The sequence below is a fragment of the Silurus aristotelis genome, assembly GCF_946808225.1.
Source record: "Silurus aristotelis genome assembly, chromosome: 3".
Taxonomy (NCBI): domain Eukaryota; kingdom Metazoa; phylum Chordata; class Actinopteri; order Siluriformes; family Siluridae; genus Silurus; species Silurus aristotelis.
The window spans coordinates 7,867,110-7,887,429 of NC_139576.1; the positions used below are offsets into that span (position 1 = coordinate 7,867,110).

At 36.5% G+C, this 20,320-nt stretch overlaps 1 protein-coding gene and 1 long non-coding RNA gene across 3 annotated transcripts in view; one reads left to right on the forward strand and one right to left on the reverse strand.

Moving 5' to 3' along the window:
• pde1a (phosphodiesterase 1A, calmodulin-dependent) overlaps positions 1-20,320 on the reverse strand; it is a 92,191-nt gene that overhangs the window by 30,607 nt on the left and 41,264 nt on the right. The window lies entirely within an intron of this gene.
• LOC310723786 overlaps positions 777-20,320 on the forward strand; it is a 72,367-nt gene continuing 52,823 nt past the window's right edge. Inside the window, exon 1 of the long non-coding RNA XR_014532767.1 lies at positions 777-840. This is a non-coding gene — a long non-coding RNA (uncharacterized lncRNA). The remainder of the gene's footprint in view (positions 841-20,320) is intronic.

The window sequence follows — 20,320 nt, forward strand, 5'->3', positions numbered from 1 at the left end:
CAAAATGTAATGGTAAAGGTCACGGTCAAGTAAAATAGACTGGAGTAAAAAGTACATATATTACATCATAAATGTAGTCTAGTAGAGAGTTGCTTATATCTTTGCTATTTCTCAGTAAAACTACAAAGTAACCAAAAAGTACAACAACGAAGTACATTTACTTAAATACTTTACACCAGAGATGGCAAAAGTACACACATCCTTCACTCAAGTAGAAGTACAGATACTCATGTTTTGAATCTGAGTAAATTTTTTCACTCAAGTTAAAGTAAAGAATTTTGGGATGTTTGGGATTTTGACATGTACTTAAGTAAAAAGTGGTCATTACTACTACCTGTTTTAGTGTCATGCTGGTAACTGGACCTCATGTTAGATAAATAATGAAATACAAAAGATTTTAAATTTTGCTGCTTAATGAATGTATACATGCTGAATAACTCCACATAGAACATAAGCAGACACAAGTTTACATTGTGGACTTCCTCTTTTTCATCCACATTAGCCCCATACTTTTGTTGCCTTCTGCCTTGCTTGTTGTTTGCTTTGTAGGCTAGCAAGCATATGTCTGTGGTAGCCAGGAAATGATGCACCAGTTAGGTTGAAAAAGCCTCGCAATGACAAGAAATAGGTTAATGGGTTAAAAAAAACATGCAATGAGAAGAAAAAACATTGATCATATCACCAAATAGATTAAAACTAAAGTGCTGGTTTGAAAATGCACTATATATATATATATATATATATATATATATATATATATATATATATATATATATATATAAATACAGTGGAACCCGGTTATCTCGCCCTCGGTTACCTCGACAACCCTATTAAGTCGACGTTTTTGAAGTGGAACCGCCAAATTCTCGCTTTTTCTAAGCATTTTTTATCGGTTATGTCGATAACCCTGATATCTCGAGCACAAGGGGGGAAAAATTGCCATTTAACGTCGGTTATCTCGGTGCAGCCGCAGAAGAACTCGCAGAAGTGGCGGAAAAATAAAGCCTTACAGCTGCTACAGGTGTTGTATTGTATACTGGTGAATCTCTGCTGTTAGTTAGTGCTAGTGTTCGTAGTGTTCGTAGTGTTAGTAGGGGCGCGGCGCGGCTTTGGGAAGAAAAAAGCAGCCGGTGAGAGAGTGCCGGTGGGAAGACACGTACCAGGATACACATGAGCGATAACAACGACCGCCGTGAACCAACATATACCAACAATAACAAACAGTGAGAGTGTGGAAGTTTAGATAGGAGCTGGTGGTGATGATAAACGAGCACCATATGTGCGTGATTGAAGCCGGGAGCTTCAGAGAAAGCGGCCGAGAAAACACCTGACACGCTGAAGGGGGCTGAAGGGGGCGTGGCAGGTGGATTCATGACAGATAAACATGTACAGTATGTATTTTTATAGCATGCCTTCATCAAACAAATTGCGGCAACGCTGTTGTGTAAAAAAACCTTCAAAAACACGTGCATGTACATTCTCAACACACATCATGTACATAAAGAAATTTCAAGCACGTTAATATATTGCCGCCATTTTGATTTTCGTTTATCTCGATCATCGGTTACCTCGATGCTTTTTGGCAACCCCCTAGGACATCGACATAACCGGGTTCCACTGTATATATATATATATATATATATATATATATATATATATATATATATATATATATATATATATATATATATATATGTTTTGTTATATGTGTTTTGGGAATACGTCGACAAAGCGACATCAGAATTTAGTCTGGCCTTTTACTCCTCTATATCCTGTTTTTTATATATATATATATATATATATATATATATATATATATATATATATATATATATATATATATATATATATATTCACAAATATGCACATGACTAAAGAAACACAGGCAAGCTCCACAACTGATGCTAACAACATTAAAACAGGGTAAAGTATAGCAGTTATATAAAAAAAATAACACGCTGTTGTCTTGATAAAATCTTAAGAGGCTTAGGTGGCTTGTAGAACAACAGGATATAGAGGAGTAAAAGGCCAGACTAAATTCTGATGTCGCTGTCGAGAACGGTTCCGTGCTGTCAGTTTGAAAGAACGTGTTTTTGTCGACGTATTCCCAAAGCATCAGCTCCCAGAAGACAGACAGTGGCGACTGAATATGAAATGGCTCTTCAAAGTCAAGTGTGGCAATTTTGTCAAATTACAGCTCGACACAGTGAATCAAGGCCCTGCCGTTTTGATAATGCCACGTAATTGCAGAGTAGACAAAAGCCAGCATCTGGGATTGGAAAGAGATGCTTGCAGGAAAATGTTCATGTCGGTCCTTTGTGAAAATCTGTTTGTAGAATCCGACTGAGAAATTTCTTTCTGGACTATAAAAAGTTTCTAGTTCAAGGTGGAAAAGCATAAAGATGCAGAAATTAAAGGTGCTTCATCAAAAGCATGAAAGAGTTTTCAGGAGGTTTCAACTTTTTGTTTATTTGCTTACACTATATTCCACTACACCCTGACCAGGCATAACTTTATGTGCACCAATCAGGCATAACATAATAACCACCTGCCTAATATTGTGTTGGTGCCCATTTTCTGCCAAAACAGTTCTGACCCTTTGAACATTAACAGCATTTACTTCATAGGTAGTTTGAGCTACAGAAGCTTGTCTATTGGATCAGACCACACGGACCAGCCTTTGCATCAATGAACCTTTGGCCGCCCATGACCCTGTCGCTGGTTCACCACTGTTCCTTTCTTGGAGCACTTTTGATAGATACTGACCACTGCAGGAACCTCCAGACCAGAAACATCCCACAAGAGCTGCAGCGGTGGAGATGTTCTGACCCAGTCATCTAGACATCACAATTTGGTCCTCGTCAAACTCACTCAAATCCTTTCACTTGCCCATTTTTCCTGCTAAAAAAATCCACCCACTAACAGATGCCACCATGAAGAGATATTCACTTCACCGTTTAAAATATTATGTCATACGTCTATGCCTGGAACGCCACCTGGGGAGTTCTTTTTAAGATTTAACCCGTTTCTTTTAAATTAGCAGACAGGACACATCATGACGTCCTAACTGGTAATGAGGCTGAAATTTGCACTCAGACCATCACCATTCTTATAAATGGCTTTACAGCAAATGCTCATTTTGCATCACTCCACTGCTCCCTTATAACTAATGGTAAGGGGTTCTAAACGAGCTTGTGCTGGTTCCAAACAATTGCCGACACCTCAGGGTTTTCCCGTTACTTTGCACCACCCTGTAGTAGCTATAAACAGCCATTCCCTCACCAGCACTCTCTATTTTTTGTAATTCTTTTCAATAATTGAGACCAAATCATTGCAAAATTCAAACACTAAAATCATCTTGCAAAAATGAGAAATAAATGCACAAGTTTTCTCTTCTTTTTTTTTTATGCGTGCAATAAACATGTGTGCAACGATGTAAACAGAAATTGAATGAGCTCATAAAAAAAAATAAAAATAAATAAATAAATAATTATTATATAAACTGCAGCAGAAACTAATGAAGTTAAGATTAGTTGTTTGTAAGAAGCCAGGCTTTCTGGACGTTGGGTTTTTTTAGTATACGAGTAAATTAGAATACAATTATAGAAGCTATCAAAAGAAAGGCATGGAAGTGAGATCCAGCAGTAAAGTCGAAAATTACAAGATGAATAAGATAAAAAAAAAAAAAAATGGTTTTAACAAGAAAGGACCATTAAACTTTGCTAGATTTGGAGTGGCTATTAAAAGCACTATCTTATAAAAAGTTCTTCAAGAATGAGGTTTTAAAATTCACAAACAAATTCTCAGTAACACCCAGAGAATCCCATTTCTGTAGGGTTCTATATAAAGAGGCAAATACTCCTCCACAGAGTTCCACAGTGTGTAGATGGAGAATGTGGGTAGCAGTTGACATAAATTGGTGAAGAATGCAGGCAGCAGTACCGCCATTTATTTTTTTGAGAAACATAAAGCTATAATCCAACATTTAATAGGTGAAAAAAAAAAAGCATTAATCCATACACCATTTGGTAAAGCATTTCAAACCACAATTCACCTATATATCTTGCTGGAGCACAATCGATTTCCTACAACAGTGCAGAGAAAAGCAATAAAAGAAAACATGTAGTGTAGCATTTGTACATACTAAAGTATGAGTGCGATAGTCTGGCTAATGATTTTAAAGAGTCTACTCAGCATTTAAACACTGTTCAGCTATTTTCCTACAGTGTTTTCATATACAAATTGCTCGGCGCCCACACTATTGTTTTCAATTGTTTTCCAAAAGTTGCTCATCCACAGTGAAACATCTGAAAATGCTTCGACCTGCATCATTTCTGCCTGCCGTTTATTTACTTTCCGGCTCTTAAAACTTCACGGCAATGTCTAGAAAAAGACACATCACATGACAAAACATACAACATTGTTTTCAAAAGCCTCCTGAAGGAATGGTCAACATTTGAATAGGATATATTTACATTTTACACATAAGGGTTTGATATAATACACTGACCTTCAAAAAAAATATATAAAGGCCACCTGGATTTAACTAAGCAAAGTAAAATTATCCAATGGGTAAGAGCCTCCCATTGGATAATTACTGCATGGATGATTATATTTCAGCTGGCAACAAGTTATTTAACCCAAACCGATGCAGTAAGCATCTTCTCAATTCTTAAAAAACATGTTGGAAGACACATCCTGTGGTCGTGGAAAAGATGTTAATCTGTTTCAGAAGGGTCAAATTATTGGCATGCATCAAGCAAAGTAAACATCTAAGGAGATCGCTGGAACTACCAAAATTTGGTTAAGAACTGTCCAACGCATTATTAAAAACTGGAAGGATAGTGGGGAATCATTATCTTCGAGGAAGAAATGTGGTTGGAAAATAAATCTTGAATGATCGTGATCGACGATCACTTAAACGTTTGGTGAAATCAAATCTTAAAAAAAACAACAGTAGATCTCAAAACTATGATTAGAAGTAAAAGTAAGAGCATTTCCACATGCACAATGCGAAGGGAACTCAAGGGATTGGGACTAAACAGCTGTGTAGCCGTAAAAAAAAAAACACTTATTACTGAGGCTAATCAGAAAAAAAGCTTCAATTTGCTGGGAAGCATAAAGATTGGACTCTGAAGCAATGGAAGAAGGTCATGTTGTCTGATGAGTCCCGATTTACCCTGTTCCAGAGTGATGGGTAAATCATCATGGTAAGAAGAGAGGGGGATGAACTGATGCACCCCTCATGCCTAGTGCCACTCGTACAAGCCTGTGGGGGCAGCGCTATGATCCGGGGATGCTGCAGTTGGTCAGGTCTCGGTTCAGCAACGTTATGTGCCCAAAGAATGAGGTCAGCTGACTACCTGAATATACCTAATGACCAGGTTACGCCATCAATGGATTTTTTTCTTTCTTCCCTGATGGCACAGGCATATTCCAAGATGACAATGGCAGGATTCAATGGGCTCAAATTGTGAAAGACTGATTCAAGGGAGCATGAGATATAATTTTCACACATGGATTGGCCACCACAGAGTCCAGCCCTTAACCCCATTGAGTATCATTAGGATGTGCTGGAGAAGACTTTGTGGTTTCGACTTAATACAAAATCTTGGTGAAAAATTACTGCAACTCTGGATGAGAATAAATGTTGTGACATTGCAGAACCTTATCGAAACAGTGCCACTGCGAATGACCTTTTTTCGGACAGGCAGTGTATTCTGGACATACAGTATAGACATCTTATAAACCCTAAAGTTACCTTATCATAGTCCTCTTCCAATAAGCATAAAGGTCCTCAGAACCCCCATTAAAGACAATGACTGGGACGTGAACCTTATCCCTACATGCAGAGCCAGTATCTAAGCTACAATGCCTAAACTTTCAGTGGACATTCCCAGCTGAATGGACTTGATAACAAGATTAATCTCTAAAGCGTCTACATCTATGGTTACCGCTTGCTATTTTTACTTACTTTACTTACGTGTCCAGCTTGTATGTGCTGTGTGTTGCTGTACTGATAGATGGGGCCTATCAGTTCATGCTGAGTGACAAAAGAAAAGGTCAGTAACTCGATAAGGAGATTTGGGAGCAAGTGACGTTATGTTTGCTTCATTATAAAGGCCCCTCAAGCCTCTTTGACAAGCTAATTGCTTTGGGGAGTGGGTGTGGAGGTGAGGTTACTGGCCCAAAATTCTGTCTGAATAACACTCCAGAACTGACAACACATAGACAGGTGCCACAGGGTGTATTACTATTACAGTGAATCTACGGAAAGGTTGATGATGATGATCATGAATGATAAAGCAACGTATTGTGAGGAAATGGAAACTTTTATCTGATTTTAAAGTCACGGAAATTCAAAATTGTACATTGTTTGGTAATAGTACAAATGAACATACTTGAGTTCTATGCTACAGTATATGGTAAGGATCGTGAAATTCACCGATTTGCATCAGTGAATAGGCATAGAAATTGTAGACATAAAACGAGGTAATGCATTGATTAAAAAAGTGTTCATTGGAGTTGGCATTTGTATCACAATGTTCAGTAAACCAAGTGTTGTGATCTTCTGAGCGCCTTGTGGGTGTCCTTACTGTAGTGGTTGTTAACCAATTGGCAGAACAAAGCCAAAAACCAACATATGCAAGCGAGGTGGGAAAAGTGAAGCTAGAGTATAACACCATTGATATATATATATATATAATTATTAGTAGAGGCTCTATATTTTTTTATTTAAAAAAATGACCGATAATTTGTGACCAGAATATTATTTGTAGATTGAGCTCTCCTCACTAAACTGTTTCCCAAGCGCACAACTGCTGTTATGTGAATGTGACGTATCACAACACAGAAGAGGGGGATTTTGGACATGGCATAAATAAACTACTGGGAATACTTGATGAAAGAGCAAGGTTCAGTATTTCAAACATTTTGAGGCTGATAAAACCATTTTTATACTTTTGCTATTTGAATTTTTCTTTTGTATGTTTTTCAAGATGACAGAAATTGTAAACCACAGGATGGCTGCGTTTGAGGGCTTTCCTTTGTTTATTTGAGAGGACCCAACCAAGCTATTCAAGAAATGTAAAGTATGCATCAAAAATTCAAAAAAGCTCAAAGTAGAGGTGTCCAAACCTGCTTCTGCAAGGCCAGTGTCCTGCAGAGTTTAGCTCCAGCTTACGTGGAAATTTTAGTAATAAGGAAGACTTTGATTAGCTGGTTTAGATGTTAATTGGAGTTAAAGCTAAACTCTGCAGCACATTGGCCCTCTAAGTGCAGGACTGGACACCCCTAGCTTTTAATGGTTTCCCATTTTGTTGTTTTCAGCTTATTTACTTGTTCCACATTTGTGTTTGTCATTTTTTTAACATGTTGTCTATTTAATTGTTGTCACTTTTACGCATTGATTTTACAATGTACAATTATAAAGTTGGAAACTAGTCTAATGCATAGCTTGTTTATGTTTCTATGCTATTTAATACGTTCTTATTTAGTTGTCACAGAAAACTCAAGATGAGACCAAGGGCTCTCTATTGGAATTCTCTATGTTTTGGAAGATAAAACACAAAACAACATCACTAGTGATCCAGAACATTCCGGTTGTACTGGAGGGGGTTGCTGTTTTAGAAGATTTTCCAGGTCTCACTACCACTTTAGCCTTTTCTATGCATTCAACTTTTCATATCCTATAAGACTAAAGTACACTTTTGATACCATTCAGAATGTGTTCATGGAGCGTGGGTCTGGGTGCACCCAATGTTTACTTTCCTTTAAAAAGTAAGTAAAGTAAAGTAAGTAAAACTAGAAGGATGTAGTGACGCACCTTTGTGTATGTTTTGGTACAGTTTAAATGCATGTGCATGTTCTTTCATTTTAAAAACAAAGTTTTGTTGCTGAACCATTATTAAAACCAATGTTTTCATTTGTTTAAGAATTTTGAATTGATATATTTTTTAGTTTACGTTTATGATGACATTGTTTTAAACAAAATTGTAGCTGTCTTTTAGTTGATTTAAAGTGTGTAAAATGCAGTGCCATTTTGATTTACATTTAAACACATTGTGTACTTTCAATAAAAAAAAACCTGATATAGCAATGTTTGTGTTTTTCATTTATAAATATTTAAAACTATTATTCTAACTTGTAATCCTTAATCTTGCTATTTTTTTGTATTTATTTAGTAAACAGAAAGAATTGAAATTAATTGAAAAGAAACCCAGATCAGTTTTGTCTCAGTGTTTTCATTCTGACTGCTGCTTTAACTCTAATTCTAATCAATGGTCAAAATACAGCAACATTGTTTGTCCATGCAGAAAGATAATGGAATAAGTATGTTGATAGCTAAAAGAGCTAACTCGCATTGGTGAGCTGAGATGAATGATTTGAATTACTGAAAAGAGATGAAATTCACATCAGTATTAACAATGACAACAGAAGGAGATGCTCCATAGTGATACATCCAAGTGTAGAAACAAGATCATGTACATATAGTTTTGTGTTTAAGCACCAGTCAATACTCTCTCTGCTCCCTCTCCAGCTGAGGTTCTTATCACAGTTCATATGAAGGTCATCGGTGTGTGTGTGTGTGTGTGTGTGTGTTTGTGTGTGTGTGTGTGTGTGTGTGTGTGTGTGTGTGTGTGTGTGTGTGTGTGTGTGTGTGTTTGTGTGTGTGTGTGTGTGTGTGTGTGTGTGTGTGTGTGTGTGTGTGTGTGTGTGTGTGTGTGTGCGTGCATGTGTCTGTTTTGCGAATTTTCTCACACTAGACAAAGCTGCGTTCCTGATGTCTGTAATACCTCCAGATGATGTATTAACCACAGAGTGTGTGTTTGAAAGCGTGCCGTAAACACAACACATGAGGCAATCTTATTAAGCGCTGGCAGAGCTAAACAATCCTTTGCAATGCTTTGTGGGATTGGACAAAGCCTCTAAAACATGGTGGGACTCTGGTGGAAACCAAAATAAGGTAAAGATAGATGTTTGCAACGGGATATATGTGAACGTCCTTTACACACACACACACACACACAGACACACACACACACACACACACACACACACACACACACATATATACATATACATGCAGTGCTTCATTTAGGACCTCACAGAAACAAAAACAAGAGCAAGGCTGTCCGATTTTAGCCGCATCCGGAACCTTTCAGGCCACAGAGGGGTGATCAGCGCTATCCTCACAGCGGGGCACATCCTATGGGAACGTCCCAGCTTTCCATACTACTTTTTCCAAATCTAGAATGGCAAAGGCTTTTCATAGCTTTCCAGATAAACACCTAACACTTCTGTGAGAGCTACTGTTTTCCTGAGAAAGTCTTTCAACTCGGTTTGCAAAAAATGTGTCTGTAAATGGCTTCTTGTGAACCTTTTCTACTAACAGTTCAAGTTGATTTTGGATTTTTGGTCATAGTGTTGTTTATAGTGTCGGCCTAAAAGGCTGTTGGAACTGTGGTGTTCGGTTAACAGAAAATACCATGTAATGGAAAAAATATCATTATAATGTTGTTTTGATATGTCTTTTAAGTGTTTTTTTTCCAAATAACTTTTAAATCAAACAAAACATGTGACCACACAGCACTTCAGTTCCCCTAATATCTAAACAGTTACTAACAGACTTTCTATATGATTTATTAAATTTGCAGGAATGAAGTAAAGCGGAAAGAAGTTTAACGTCTCTGTAAAAAGGTTGAGAGCCATGATTTGATCCTGTATGTTGACGCATTTCCTTCAAAACATTTATAGCGATGGCATGCTAAAGTCTGTCACTGAACAGCCAATACCAGTGACCCCACTCCCTTCTTCTTTCCAGACTTGTTTAATTCATCCTGATGCCATACTTCTGGGTTCTCTTCAATTAGAAATCACTCGCTGCTGCTGAGGATGGTTTTACATGTTCAGTCTGATGACCATGAAGATAAAGATGGATTTACACTGTGATTGATACCAAAATGTATGCTACAATGGATTGGGGCAACAAGCGTCAAAAACAGTTTTGCATTCAGTGAGCAATGATGGAATCAGTAAAAGATTATATAACTATAATAAATAGGTATTTGGTGCCATCCAGTTGAAGATGGGTTCTCTTTAGAGTCAGGTTCCTCTCTAGGTTTCATCATCATACCAGCTCAGGGAGCTTTATTTGCCACTTAAACCATGGCTTGCTCATTAGGGATAAATGTATAGACGAAAATTTTTAATGATGTTTAAATGTATGTTCATAATCTATTATATATTTCTATGAAGCTGCTTTGTGGCAATTTCCATTGTTATACTTGCTATACAAATATTACTGAATTAAGCCATAATGAATCTGAGCAAATAGTTTTTGGTATTTTTGTATTTTTTTTTTTTTACAATTCAGTCAACTTTAACAAGGATAATTTATTTATTTATTTATTTGTTTGTTTATTTTTACATTTTTTGGCATTTGGCAGACGTCCTTATCCAGAGCGACTTACAACTGAGCAGGAGAGGGTTAAGAGCCTTACTCAAGGGCCCAGCAGTGGCAGCTTGGTGGTGATGGGATATATATTTGGGAGAATAAGATGCTGTGATTTAGTACTTTTTTCTTTCTGCTTGTACATGTTCACAAGAAGATTGTCCAGCAGTGGTGGTCATGGAGACCCAAATGGCTATCACTGCATCTAATTAGCAGATAAAATAATATTTCTTACTCTTAATGATGTCTAAGCTCCTACAGTGCTGAAAATATGATCATTTTCTCAATTCTGAGGTACTGCCATACAGTTTCTATGGAGTCCCAAGCTGGTAAAACACACTTTTGAAAAAACTGTACAGCCATATGTGTTTCTTCACCAAATTGTTATCACAAAGTTGGAGGCACGCAATTGTATAGGATGTATTTGTATGTGGTGGCATTAAATTTTCCCTTGAATTGAATTTAGAGCCTGTTCAAACCTGTTCTGAAATGACATTGCCCCTGTGCACAAAGTAAGCTCAGTGAAGATTCTTACATGTTTGGATTGGAAGATCTTAAATAGCCTCCTATGTAGCTCTGACCTCAACCCTATTGAACACTTTATAGGTGAATTGAAACACTGACTGCACCCCATCAATATTTAACATTACTAATGCTTTTGTGGATTAATGAGCACAAATTTCCACAATGTTGTCTCGGATTTTCATAGCACAATCTTGACTGGTAAATATCAATTGAGGAAAATGTAAATGCTTTTTTGCCTAATTCTGAAAAGTTTTTTTTATTTTTTGTTAGTTTGTATTTTTATTTGTTTAGTAAAAACCCGACTGGCATTTGGAAATGGCCTTATCATAAAGCATCATCTAATAATTTTTCTGGTTGCACAAGCATGGAGAAGATGCTTAACCTCGAGAATGTTCCCATGAGCCTGCTCTGACGTTTTTCTACATAAAAGTCTTCCGAAGAGGCTCGTTGCCGTCACTCAAAGCCCCTTGGGGACCGCACGAGCACTGCCAGGCCTTCACACGGCTCTACATTCCTTGAATTCACTCAGAGGAGTACACAGGAGCGTGTGATGTTTCCAGAGATGACTATCAGCTCCTTTTAGGCATGAAAAACAAGCAGTGGGAAATGGGCACTTGTATGTGATTTCGTGCCTCATTTATTTCCTAATCAAACAGATGTGTTTTTCTTTGCCTCACGTATCTCAGTGCAGACTTCTGTCAATAGGTCGGCAAATTTACACACATATTAGATAAGAAAAGAAATTCTCCACCAGGAACTAAATTTACTAGAAATTTAACTATTAAAAACTAATATATTTCAATTCAAAATATTCCCTAAGCTCCTGTTTGTGCTGTATTCTTGTTGCAATAAACAGTGTTATTCAGTTGAAGGGTTTAACACTTCATAGAAATCTAGATGTAAAAGTCAGTGATGAGCATTCTGGAGCTGACATCGGCAAAAAGAAACTTGCTAAGGTGGCATAATGGAAACTGTCCTCTTTAAACAAAAATATAAATCAATATATAAGAGTACTAGGGTTCCACAAAGGTTAAAGTTTCAAGGCTGTTTGTCATATACACTATATGGACCAAAGTTATGATTGGTATTTGCTTTTTGAACATCCTATTCCACTTCAGTCCCCATTTGCGATGATAGTAACCTTCACTCCTCTGCGATGATGTTCCACTAGATATTGGAGTGTGCTTGTGGAGATTCAGCTCATGCAGCCACAAGGGAGATAGAAAAAGCAGGGTTCTATAGTAGACCACTCAAGATCTTCTACTCCAACCCATGTAAATCATATCATCATTAAGCTTGCTTTGTGAACAGGGGTCTTGTCATGCTGGAACAGTTTTAAGTCTAGTTCAAGTGAAGAGAGAATTTAATGCTACCCCGTCCAAAGACATATTGTACAATTGTGTGCCAATTGCAATGGAAAAATCAGGTTTATTTATATATATATATATATTTATTAATTGTATGTTTGTCATTAGCTAAACCGCGATTAATCCCAACTTAATCACACATTTTTATCCGTTCTTAATGTACCTTTAAATGAGTAACCAACATGGGCATGGACAAATATTGATGCTTCATACATATGTATGTTTATTATTAGTTAAACAAAACTCAACATAGAGCATGAAGACGAAATATTCTTGTAAATGTTTTAAAGTAATTATGGTACTTTAAATTAAGTAAATCATCAGGACACCAAATGGAACTTTTATGTTTCCACACGGACGGTTTAAATTGCTGGATGTGTTCATCAGAATGAATTTTTGTGCTTTATTTGAGACGTGCCGCATCGGAAAAACAAATGTTTAGTTATTAATTTTTTTTTTTTGGATGGATGGATGGATAGATGGATGGATGGATGGATGGATGGATGGATGGATGGATGGATGGATAGATAGATAGATAGATAGATAGATAGATAGATAGATAGATAGATAGATAGATAGATAGACAGACAGACAGACAGACAGACAGACAGACAGACAGACAGACAGACAGACAGACAGATAGATAGATAGATAGATAGATAGATAGATAGATAGATAGATAGATAGTCCTTAGAACCAGAGTAAAGACAAACAGTACTAAGTGTGTTGAAAATGTTGATATTGCCCAGTGACACAATGAAGCTATGCCAATGCCTCAATAATTACATTAAGAGCTTGTGTATGTGAAATGTGAAAAAGCATGGATGTATTCAAAATCTTATTCGTTCATCTATTCATTCATTCATTCATTCATTTCTTTGTTTATTATTTTATCTTCATCATGGATGTAGTTGGCCATAAGAACAAAAAAAAAATTTTACTCTGTGAACTGGCATTGTAATACTTCTGACAAGTAGAAGTTTGCATTTAATTGAACAAAGCATTTTGAATACAAGTCCAAAATCTCACAGTGTGATTTGCAGTGGGGGTTTATTAGAAGCCGCACAGCTTTATGTATCATGTTCTGGTGCCTCCATAAGAGGTTGAAATAAAACAAAGCTTAAATTAATTCAAATCACGTAACCAGATAAGAAAGAGTACAAGCACATTCATAGCACGTGTGAAAGCACAATGGTGATGTCTATATTGTACTTTTTTTTCCTGTTGAACCTGTGTAGCTATATGGATGGGTCCTAGTCTTACAGGAAGTCTTTAAAAGACACTTGCAGTTCGTTAGTCTCTTTTCATATTCAGGGAGAAATTATTCAGAAACTGTTTATGGAATTGCAGGTCTTCAGGGCTTACATTTGGAATCATTAATTTTTGGTTCTCAGCTTTAGTGCCAAGTGACTTTATTGGTTGGTATAGTATACAGTAGGGCTGAGACGATTTCTCATGTAACTCGAGTAATTCAAACACAAAAAGATGCTTTGTTTAGACCATTTAACTAAACACGGAGCATTGTGTTTTCCCGTGGACCATTATTACTGATGCACCATCTGCTAAACGCTGGAGCACTGTGGACAGGTTAACACAGAAGACACTACAGAATGGAAAATGGCTGAACAGGAAGAAAGAAATTCAGGTCAGAGAAGATTCAGGTCAAAGAAACTAACAGAAAGTTTTTATATTTTTTTAAATATTTGCATTTGCATTTTGATGTAATATGGCAGTTAAATGCACTACATTGGTTTAGTTTTCACAAATCTTCTTGTATGCAATTTCAGCAATAAAAATTCTAGTTTTTCTAAAAGAGAAATCAAATTACTTACTTTAATAAAGAAAAAGTACTTTTTATCTGATTACTCGATTAATTGGAATAATCTTTAGTATACTCGATTACTAAAATGATTGACAGCTACAGCACAATTAAACAGTGAAACTAAGCAGTGTTCCTCCAAAGAGCCACATCAGACAACACAAAGTTACACAAGACAACACAGAACTAACTAGGACACGAATATATATATATTTATATTTTTTAAATATAATTAAATTTATATATAATAGTATATAAAGTGCACACTGTACAGTAAGGACAACAGAACAGTGAATTTCAGTGCAACATTGACCAGCACACTTATGGAATAAAGTATAGATAGCATTGGCCATATAATATTAAATACTGTATAAGTAAACATTTGAGATTTTTTACAGAAATTTGTAAGATTCATTGAGTATGTGTGTGCGCGTGTGCGTGTGTATGTGTGTGCATATCGGTCTAGACTTCTTATGGTAAAATGTCCGATGGCTTGAGAGAAGAATCTATCACACAGTCTGGCTGTGAGGCTTAAGCTTACAGGCTTTATATATAAAAATGTTTTAATGGTTGTTTAAGCTATTTTTAATGTTCTTGTGAAGCCCCTTCATTGGCAAATAACATTTGAAATTCATGTCAGTGTTTTCAGTAGCCTCAAATAACATCACTATTGCACAGTTATGTTTATTTTTACATGACATTCGAGGTTCCTTTGGTGCAGCAAGAATGTGGAACAGCAACAGATCTAGAAAGATCTAAAGGTCTTAGTTCACTCACTATTAAAAACATTTCCATAGAATTTATTTGGATAAATCTTATCCCTTTCAAGAAACTTACATAACTTTATATTATTATTACTTTTTGGTTGTAGGCCCTTACAGTGGCTCTTTGTCACAACCTTCCAGAATGACCTTCCAGAACCAAACCCTCTTTAATTACATAACGCAAACACAGTGACATTATAAAATGCTTCATATGCTACCACTTAAGTTAATGTTACATCCAATAGTCTTGTCATGGTGTTATATAAGTAGAGGTGGCTCTTTCCAAGAAGCAGCCAACAAAGATCTCAGAAACTGACCATGATCATTTCCAGTCCTCTTGATACTTGTCCAGCTTGCTCTTGCTCTCAAGATGTGTCATTCAGAGCACTCAAAACACACAACTACAGGTCCAAACACTCATAGTTGTGCCAAATAGGAAAGTGTGGCGGCCTGAAATGGCGAGAGAGCTCGATCCCTGCTGCTTTTATAAAGTCAAAAGTTTGTAGGAGTTTGTATTTCAGGCTCTTCTGTGTTCGGCTTCGCGGCGCCAACCGGTAAAAAAAAAAATTCATTTTGCAGCCTTCTGACATCCCCTCACTCTCAACCCTATACACACAGTCAGGTGGATTATTTCATATTGTAAACTCAGTTTTCAGCTCTGCACTTTCCAGGCTTTACCCGGAGCCCCTAAATGCATGACTTAAGTCTTGATAATCCTGTTTTGGCATACGAGCACTTCCCTAGATGTCTGTCCTTGCTGGAATAGCCCATTCTGCTTATCATCAAGTCATCCCAGAGTGTCCCAGTCACGCTCCCAAACCCCACAGAAACACTGTTCTCTTCAATCACTCTTCAGGTCTGGGTGCTTTTCAGAGCTGACTACATCATCTAAGGAATAATAGAAAGGACAGGCATGCTGGCTGTCGTGTTTAAATGACAGCCTTTGCATCATAATGTCACGAGTTTCTCCCACTCCACATCCCACAACCATGATCATGTGCTTGTGTTTTTGTTTTGCAATGCGTTTCGGGTTTCAGTCCTGTGTACCCCCACTGGCATGGCATTTCTCTCTAATTGATGAGAACAGTGTAGATCTGTTTTGTGTTTGTGAGTTTACAGTATGAATACCATGTTGTTTCATTCTCCATAAATATATGTGTAGATTGTAATAATCTGTTCTGAACCCTTCTCAATCAAACGTGTCTAAAACGGCTTTCACTACAACACTACAATGCTCAGCTGATTATTAAATATTGATCAAATAATAAATGTTCAATTTTATTTATCTGTAATGTGGAAACAAGGAATGGTAGAATTCTCAAACATTATGGGTCAGAAGGTGCGCATTATATTTGTATAGCATCTTGGCCTGGACAATAGTTTCAGCTATGACATGAACCGGAAGTTTTAAATGACATTGACGGTCTGAAGACTCTATTCTCATTGGCCAGAAGGTAGTTCCAGTCAGTTTATTTTACACACCATTCTAAATTAATGAATTAACCTTATAAACAGCTGTAACGACACAAATGGCGCAAGGTGTTAACGCCAACATCTTCATTAGACACACATAATTCACACGTGCCCTCTCTGTCTTTCACTCTCTCTCTCAAAAATAACACTTAAAAAACATTTAGATAGATAGATAGATAGATAGATAGATAGATAGATAGATAGATAGATAGATAGATAGATAGATAGATAGATAGATAGATAGATAGATAGATAGATAGATAGATAGATAGATAATTGCATAGTACTATTATACAACAACAAAATAAGTAACAATATGTAAGTAAGTAAGGTTTAATTTAAAGGAATGTTTGTGGAATGTGGTAGCTCAGTTAAGATTCAGAAGGTTGCGAGTTCAAATCCCTGCATTGCCAGGCTGCCACTTCTGGGTGTTTGAGCAACTGCTCAGTAAATGACCTCAGCTTGAGGGGCATCTGCTAAATGCCGTAAATGTAATGTGAAGCTTCCTGGGCATATGACAATAAACATTAAAATCTGATTTTTTAAAAGTAATTCCCTCACCTGCTACTCAGTTTTCTTTAGAACAAGACAAAAAAAAACTAAAATACACATCTACAGAAAATGTCAACAGAGTTTGCACTTTTTTGCGCTTTATAGAGCATCTGCTATATAAATCCCAGCGAAGCACTTTCTATGGAAATTATAATGGAGTTATGGAGCTGCCGTTATAAAACACACATCAACACCTTCAAGCAACCAGAATCAAGAATTCAACATTCCTTTGATAGGAAATAATCTATTGGCATGTTAATCATGTGTGTGCAAAAAAACCCGAGGCAAAGCAAAATAAATAAAGAGTTCTCATGTGGCAGGGTTTCGAACTTGAACGTCTTTGCTGTGAGAAGCATGTGGTTAGTGTTGTGAAAGTGTTTGGGACGTCACGCAGCTGTGCAGCAACTGAATGAATCAGCATGCCTTTTATCCCAACAGTAAACATCACTCGCTCACACACACACACACACACACACACACACACACACACACACACACACACACATACACACACACACACACACACACATCCTCCACCACATCAAACACACACAGCCACCCTTTCCAAACCAATCAGAGCAGAGAAAAGCCACACCACTTGTCAGTGGCGTGCCGTGTCAGCAAGCCTGTTTTTAAAGCTGTCAGATCCGATTCCACCAACTTTACCTCGGCGCCGGCTTTCGCGTAATGAGACACAATGAGACACGTAATGAGACACAAAATAAACACGTCACGTTTCATTTATCACGACAGCTCGTTTTAGGGCACAGAGAGACGACTCGTGTAGTAGTTATTCAAAATGGGGTCTGGCTTTCTTTTCAAGCTTATACAGATATCATTGATGCTCACAGAAAGACAAACAGAAATACTAGAACATAGTTGGTATTTACTGTATATTGTTTAAACATCATCAGTTTGGTTAAAATTATGATAATGTTATGTGTTAGAAAGATATTTATTTAACTGGAAAGGAGTAGCTATATAAAAAGATTGATCAGTGGCAATCATTAAGTTCCATTAGATTCTGAGATTGGACAATTAAGGAAAGCAACAAAGTATTTATTGAAATTTTATATATATATATATATATATATATATATATATGTGTGTGTGTGTGTGTGTGTGTGTGTGTGTGTGTGTGTGTGTGTGTGTGTGTGTGTATGCTGAGACTTTTGGTGCGTGTAAATGTTTGCCACACATATAAAATAAAAAGAAATAAATAAAGAATTCTACAGATAATAATAAATATCTTTAAATACAAACAACATTTTTACTTAATTATTTATTTACTTTTGTTTGTTATTTTTATTTATTTTTTTCTACTATTTTTTATTTAATTATATTTAATGACATTTATTTTTATTTGTTAAATTATTTGTTTTATTGTATTTAATATGTCTGACAAACACATTTACACACACACCAGAAATGCTCTGCAGATATCTGCAAAAACACACACACTCACAAATGTCAACAACATCAAAGACTACTACTGAGTCCACAGGACGTGCACATACACATCTTCCATATTCACATTGCACATGCCCTGTATTATATAAAGTGACGTTAATCTTTTACACCAAATTAATACAATTTCCATTACCTTGTCATGAAATGACTCAAAAGCAAATACCTAATTGCTTTTGTTGATCTGCATTTTATTACACTTAGAAAGACAACACGATACACCTGCTGTTCTCTTACTCTCCTATTTACCTTTTCCAAAAAAAAAAAGGAAAAAAAAAAACAGAGGTTAGGTTATAAGTCCCTGACATTTATCTCAATAGCAATCAATAGAGACTTTAGAAATCCATGATTCTGATAAACGCAACACAGCTCTGAAAAACCAATAAGCCTACATTCACAATTGTTTGTTTTATACCTTAATCAATAGGTACGATGAATGGAATATAAATGTCCTTGACTATTATATTGTTCTCACATTATAAATAACGGATTTTACACAAAACACTGGAATCAGTTTCGTTTTAGAATAAATACACTATATAGACAAAAGTGTCGTAGCATATGATTTGACTGCACCGCAGGCCTTCTCACCTCACCTACATCACTACCTGACTTCACTAACACAATTCTCCACATCTTCACAAGTATACTTCAAAATCTTGTGGAACATCTTCCCAGAAGAGTGGAGGGTATTATACGAGCAAATGGGAACCAAAGGTGGTCAAAAGGTGTCAAAAACAAAAATCTTTTGCACATTTAAACCATCATCAGTATGATGCTTTGGAGAAAGTCTTAATAAATACACCAGAGGTGAGAGTGACATAAGAAAACACTACCTGAGGAAGAAACTAAAAAAAAAAAAAAAAAAAAAATGATTGCTTTTTTGGGTGTCACTAAATCATGAGATATAACTCAGTGTTAGAGTATACAGGTGTAGAAGTAATGACTTGATTAGGTCTAAGTAAGAATGTTTTTGAGCACTTGAATAACTGGCCTGGGATTTGAGCAGGAGATTACTTATGATTACAGCAGCAACATATCACTTCATTTAACAAATTACAGAACACAATTTAGCAAAACAGAGCAATTTAAAATACCGTACAGTATAAACTCTACAGTATATATATATATATATATATATATATATATATATATATATATATATATATATATATATATATATATATATATATATATATATGTATGTATGAGGCTGCAGTCACATGGATGAGTGCCAGCTTGCAAATAGAGGGGGCGGAGCCAAATGAAATGAGTGGTGCCACATTTATCCATTTATCCATTTATGTGCCACATCAACACAAACATTCCCTGAGTTCACTATTTCTATAGGAACAATAACGTCCTTAAACATGCTGTTATCCGTCTTGCGTCAGAGCGGCTGTTGAACTGTAGACTGTTTAGTCTGTTAAACTTCTCTGGCAACTTTATTAACAGATGAATTCGGAACAGGTGAGGCTTCAGAAGCACATCTGGCTCATTTACAAGCCTGCAGCATGCCCCGAATCTGTGCTTTCGAATAATTTCAGCAACAACAAGACCTCTGATTTCCACATTTTGTGCAAGATGTTGGTTTTCACTGCTGGGCCACAAGGAAATGCTGTGACGTGTGAAGACCTCTCCTGAAGATGTGCGCAGCTGTTTTTTGTTACCAATGTGATTCACGCATGTGAGTCTCAAAACTGGAATCTGCAATTACTACAGTTCAATCTGTATTCATAACCACATCAGCAATCCCAACAGGGGCAGAATAAAAATCGTTCCTTTCAGCTGAAGCTCATCAACCTCACCTACAAATTAAAGAACTTCATAGCAGGCTATAAAAATGTAATTTCAAAGACTTCCTCTGTGGCTTTCTTAATCAGAGTGACCAAGATTTGTT